The sequence below is a fragment of the Pollicipes pollicipes genome, unplaced genomic scaffold (assembly GCF_011947565.3).
Source record: "Pollicipes pollicipes isolate AB1234 unplaced genomic scaffold, Ppol_2.1 Scaffold_3447;HRSCAF=4054_pilon_pilon_pilon, whole genome shotgun sequence".
In the NCBI taxonomy this organism is placed as follows: Eukaryota; Metazoa; Arthropoda; class Thecostraca; order Pollicipedomorpha; family Pollicipedidae; genus Pollicipes; species Pollicipes pollicipes.
Window position 1 is genome coordinate 25,938,107 of NW_023596297.1, and position 6,419 is coordinate 25,944,525.

The following is a 6,419-nucleotide window of genomic DNA, read 5'->3' on the forward strand; positions in this document are numbered from 1 at the left end:
CAGTGCAAATAAACTCCCGAAACGAAAACGTTTGATGGCTCCGCCGTATTGCATTCAGCTGTCTTTGTTTTGAGACTTATCGCATTTAGAAGTATTTTCCAGCGGCTTCTGACGGACTTGGCTTCAGGTGATAATTAAGGCGTTTCCAAATTTTGTGGATGACAGAAAAGGTACTTTTCACCCCTGGACCTAACACCCTAGCATCCGATATACGGTACTACATTAAGAGCTAGCAAAGCAGCCCTTATAGTTAAAAGATGCGTAGCTGTTAGTTCGTCAGTTTAGGTAATAGAACCAACTGGCGACCAGTGGCCTTGCTTACGTTCGATTGAGTATCAAGCGACGTTCTCAGTTTTGATGTACGATGGAAATAATGCGGGTCATTGTCGCTCCTCGTGTGCAAACTAAACAAATCACAAACGAAACGCATCCATCTTGCTATATGCCATGACCAAAAACCACAATATGCTCTTCCACTCGCCATCTACAGAAGCCATCACACCGAACACCGAATAGTGCCGCACGACCACAACGGATTCCACGCGCCAATGCTCCTGCACCCAGCCGGCGAGCGACCGAACACATCGTCACCTCCGCTGCCGCCGTGTCACGACACCCCGCCGCCCGCACGTGGCCCACAGGGGCTGCCCGGCGTCTGAGGACGTCAACACCAGGCTCGCCGCACCGCCGTCTGGCCGGGCGGCGCGCCGACCGACGCTGCAGGCGCCGAGGCGGCGCGCCGCTTCGCGTCCAGCTCAACCAGCAGCCGGAAGAAGCCCTGGTTGGGCTGCGCGGCCGGCCAACAGCTGCTGACACGCTCGCAGGCCGACATCAGGCTGAGCCCCTCCGATGCCATCATGTACTGCAGCACGACGGCCGGCGCGCGCGAGCGGCCGGCGGCGCTGTGCACGAGCACGCTGCCGGCGCGGCGCCTGTGTGCGTCGATGAAGCGGTTGATCTGCGGCAGGAACGGGCGCAGGTCCTCGTCGACGTCGTCACGCGCGCTGATGCGCAGCTGCTGGCGGTGGTGGGTCTGGTGGCGCGGGCAGACGCAGGGGCAGGCCGACGCCGGCCGCTCAGGCCGCGACTCGCTCAGCTCCACCACAGCCACGACGGCCAGCCGACACAGCAGCCACTGGTTGTGTGCCGCTGCCGCCGTGCCCACGTACAGGTGATCGAGCACCTGCGCCACGTCGGCCGCGTACGCCGCCGGCACGGCGGCCGGCCGCGCAGCCAGCAGCCGCGTGTCGGAGGCGTGGCGCGTCAGCTGCCTTCGCGGCGGACCGCGCCAGCTCCGGACTCGGCGGCGCCAGCTTCAGCGTCAGCTCCGGTGCCGCCGCCGCCGCCGCTTCGGCCGGCACGTGGAGCTGCAGGTCGGCCGGAGAGCGGCCGATCTGCAGCTCCACGTGCTTCAGCGCCAGCTCCGGTGCCGCCGCCGCCGGTTCGGCCGGCTACGTGGAGCTGCACGTCGGCCTGGGGAGCGGCCGCGCTCGTCGGGCGCCGGCTGCGGGCTGCGCGCCGAGCGCGTCGAGGGTCGGCGCAGGTGGCGCCCGTGCCCGGCTGACAGGTCGCCGGCGGGCAGCGCCAGGTCCGAGAGCTTGCGCTGATCCCGCCGCGTCATCTGGGGGTCGGTGCCGTGGATGGTGCCGCGCCGCGAGCCGCGCCGGGAGACGTCGCTGTCCACGCTGGCGAGGCGGCACAACGGTCAAGAGTGAGGGCGAGAGGTCGAGGCGTAACACACACGGCAACCTGAGACAGGCCGTCACCGTCTGTCGCATGTTAAATCGACCACACGCGCCTGCATTCGTGATGTCAATTTCCAAAAGGATCCAACTGCAAGATGTTGGCATGACCAACATCTGATAAGAAATGCAAGGAAACGGATGCGTTACGTTCCCTTACAATAAAATGCACAGTTAGAAACATAAGACAGGTGACAAACTTCAGTGTGGGGACTTTTGCTTGGTTCTGAAACTAGCGATTGAAACGGGGCACATTCTGTCATTCACGACGTGTTACACTGTGGTCGACACGAGCCACGGTACCTGCGACGGCAAAGTCTCATCGCGGACAGCAGCACCTGTGGATTGGGATCATCCTTCATGTGCTGAAGAAGTGGGGGATGTGCTCCAATACCTGAGGTTGGCGGACCAGATGCCGGATGAACCTTGGAAGCTGGGTGGGCTAATGCCGCTAGACCTTCGCTTGGTTACCTCCCACTCGGACCTGGGTCTCTGGTTCTGGAACAGTTGGCATGCTGTCAGACAAACCTTTTAGTGTGAGCAGGTATTTTGAGCTCTCTGGAACTGCGTATACCACAGGCAATGGCTGAGACAAGGTGTTCGGGCTTTTCAGCTCTGCACATGTTACGACATAATGCTCTAAGGGTTCTGCAATGCGTTTTTTAAATGCTGTGCTTTTCACCTCTACGCCGTGCAACCGCAGTGTAAGCATTTTTTCACCTAAGTGAGCTTGAATTTCAGTGCAGATATAATGTTCCGAAACATTGACGTGACAATGATCTTGAAGTGAGCGAGAGTTTGGACATGCCTAACTTCTTCTGAACTATGGATAAGGCTATTGCCAGACTTGATGCAGATGGGATCCGCGGCTGCAACTGTCTGAGGCCGGAGTACTTTCCTGCCAGCGAGGTGACGCAGAAAGTCGTGCACGTTGTTGTACGCCATTATTCTGCTTGTACATACGCTCTGGAGACGATTTGAAATTGTGCAGGGGCTGCACAGATCATACGGGGCGCTCAAACAAAGCTTGCTGCTAAAATTGCATCCTCCGAATAGGCCAGCGTATTTACTTCCACCGGTGGTCGTGACGTTGATGACCTCAACATTTATGCATGCATGCGTCGATAAATTGTCCGAAAAACATCCGTTATTCTTATGATCCTAATCCCACATTTGGTCCGTGTCGGGACACTCGCATAGTCCGCAGGCTGGTGCTGTACTCGGTCCGTGTCGGGACACTCACCTGGACGGCGGGCTGGTGCTGTACTCGGTCCGTGTCGGGACACTCGCACAGCCTGCAGGCTGGTGCTGTACTCGGTCCGTGTCGGGACACTCACCTGGTCGGCGGGCTGATACTGTACTCGGTCCGTGTCGGGACACTCACCTGGTCGGCGGGCTGATGCTGTACTCGGTCCGACACTCACCTGGTCGGCGGGCTGGTGCTGTACTCGGTCCGACACTCACCTGGTCGGCGGGCTGGTGCTGTACTCGGTCCGACACTCACCTGGTCGGTGGGCTGATGCCGTGCGGCCCGCTCAAGGTCGGGGCAGGACACGGAGCCCGCGCTGCCGCTGCCACGGCCCCGCTCCATGTCGCCGGGCCAAACAGGGGAGAGCCGGGTCGCCCCGCTGTGGGACACTGCCTGCGGGCAGCATAGACGGGTGGTGGTTTGCGTGCTGATGGCGAATGATGGTGCAACTGGTGATCGCAAGTCATACATTTGATCCATGAAATCATTAGTTTTTCTCGAGCTCATTTGCTAGGTTATCACCGGCCTTCACGCTTTGAAGCTGATGAGCAAACGTAAAGCTTAATAAGGTATACTTGCCGTCAGCGGTTCTAAACCAATCAAATTGTAAGACAGTGTATGCCTGCAGATTGGGCCCATCATGTGCGAAGTGCCGGCGTGGAAAGTTAATACGTTTTCTCCTGGTGTGTTTCGGATATGTGTTTCAACAAAGCATTGTCTCCTTTGGTCTTAGGATGTAAATGTGTTTTTATAAAATTAGACTTCAGCATTGGCCATGGGGAAACCGATGCATGACAGTATTTGTGGCGTTGCGACATGAATTTGTATTGTATTTGACATCCCGACACCTCCACTACAGTATGGTAGTTATTTTTGTGTTGGTCGCTATGAATATGATCAAAATCCATCCCGCTGGGTGTAATCGTACACCTGGTTTTCTATATGACCTGGTGTGCTTATGCACTCTCGTAGTTTGTATAAAGTGTCTCGTGATGTTCAGTGGTATTCGGAGAAAAAGACGTGACCCATTCACAGCAAATTCTGACATGTTACCTGCATCGCCCCGTATTCGTTTGCTGACGGCGAAGACTCCCGCTGCTGCTCGTGGTTCTCCTCCTCCAACGACGTTCTGCAACAAGCCAACTCTTGGCCATTAATGTCAGCGCTCGGCGGCAGTTGTGGCAGTTCAAAACACTCAAACGCTCGCTTTCCATCTGAAGCCGAGTTTACGCTCAAACGTTCGCTCTCCATCTGAAGCGGGGCTCGCGCTAAAGCCCGCGCAATCCATCTGAAGCGGAGTTCAAGCTCAAACCCTCGCTCTCCATCTGAAGCGGGGATCGCGCAAAAACCCGCGCACTCCATCTGAAGCGGAGTTTACGCTCAAACCCTCGCTCTTCATCTCAAGCGGGGCTCGCGCTAAAGCCCACGCACTCCATCTGAAGCGGAGGTCAAGCTCAAACCCTCGCTCTTCATCTGAAGCGGGGTTTACGCCCCGAGCGCATGTTAAAGAGTGGGGTTCATACACGGATTTGAAACGAAAAGCAAACAAACACAAAAAGTTTAGTACAAAATTTCGCACGACGCCTGCAAAAACACAAGGTCCGATGCCAAAAGGCATTGATATTTTTCAGAGTTGACATTTTGCCTGCCGGTATTTCATTCGAACAGCGATTCGGGACTTAACAAGAAGTCTCATATGGCGGAGATATCTAACAAAAAGTATCGAATGACGGAGATATCTGGGGATTGCGTGACTGGATAATATCTGTATCGTGCCCGAGACTGCTCTTATTGTAATTGCTAGTAGACATCCATTTTAATTCGCACATAACACAATCGGCAGCTTTAAGTGAGAGCAAACCAGTTTGAACTAGATAGGCAGATAGCACGCGGTAACAGTTCAAGCAGCGTTACACCCGCGAGGTGACGGAGCCCGCGAACGCTGCACTTGAATATCAAACGCTGGCTTCTTGCCCACAAGTTGGGCAACCACTTATCAATAAGTAGCTGGTCAGCCCCATGGTGCAGCCTAGAATGGGGCTTCATTACCCGTTCCGACCCGTCTGGCTGGCGAAGTGGTCGAACCGACCGCTGCCTGAGTAGTGGCCGGTGGCCGACGCATTCGCCGCGAGGGCGCACAGGTCCGGCTCGAGTTCGCGGCAGGGAAGCCACACCGGTCGCACAACAGGCTGTCGCCAATCGTCATATGCTGACCACTCATATACCGTGTTGTAACATTGCAAGCAGTAGGCCATAAGAACGTCAGCCAAGCAGAGGAGCAATTCAATCACACTCAAACGGACTAACAATCCACGAAGGATCGTCGATTGGGGGCTGCGATATGCTACTTTGTTTTCACGAATAACTGCGCCGATAGGCTTTTAAAAGGTTCTGAAATGCTTTTTTTATTTGTTGCAACAGGATATTTCTCTAATTTGTTGCGTAGTTTAGCACCTTTAAAAGCAAATGATCGTTTTCACGAGATTCCATTGAAGTTTAATAGCCAACATACTTTAAACAAACTCAGTATAAGTTTATTGTCTATTTGGGTTGCATTCTTCATGATCTGGTGAGACCTTCAAAATGATATCTTTGCTTATCTTATACGACGTCTGGAAGTTGGAGATCCCAGGGGAGGTGAATTCCCCCCCCCCCCCCTCTGCCGAGCCGGGCGCCATTGTCTCAGACCCCGGCCGGGCGCGAGTTAACGGAGCCCTACATCATAAATTTATCCTCAAAGTACATAAAGCTGCACAACGCTGTCCTCAGAATTCAAGCAGGAGCACACCTGATCAGATTCGTGTCACTGCGGGGCATGGTCTCGTACATATGAACATGGAAAACCAAAAATTTTGATCTCCAAGAAAATTTAACCCTGGACATTTGTTTACTAAGGAACATACCACTTCTCACCAGTCGCGACATCTAGTTGAGACCTTTCATTCGTACGGCTCTCTCCACCTTAGTTTTGAAGCGGTATGGGGAGGGTTGCATCGACCCCCCCCCCCCCTTCCGATCAGGCTGCATCATGAAAAGCGGCAAATCAAGGAAAGGGCTACTAAATGAGCCAAGACCAAACATAATGGTTGGTTATGAAAAACGACGAATCAAGGCGAGACCTAATGAATGAGCCATGACCAAGCATCACGTTTGGCGTGCTCATTATGCGGTTGATATGTTCACTCCCGTAGGCTTATTGGCATTAGGCTTATTGGATACCAAAATCAAAGGAGATGTCTAAAGAAATCTAGCAGACATCATTCGATGAAAAAATAGGCTGGCATTGTATGCACGTACATAAAACCTGCAGAAGCCCCAATCTTCAGCATCTGACACTAATTACATGGTATTCATAGACTAAAAATGGTCTGGCTTCGAACCTTCCAAGAGATTCAACATCATCATTAGCTGGGGCTTAACTGGATGTG

At 54.0% G+C, this 6,419-nt stretch overlaps 1 long non-coding RNA gene across 1 annotated transcript; it reads right to left on the reverse strand.

The window, feature by feature from the left end:
- Positions 1-2,176: 2,176 nt before the first annotated feature.
- Positions 2,177-4,120, reverse strand: LOC119091282 (uncharacterized). The gene is made up of 3 exons (XR_005093396.1): positions 4,045-4,120; positions 3,247-3,384; positions 2,177-2,240 (listed from the first exon to the last, which is right to left on the reverse strand). It is a non-coding gene; the product is annotated as an uncharacterized LOC119091282 (long non-coding RNA).
- Positions 4,121-6,419: the final 2,299 nt, after the last annotated feature.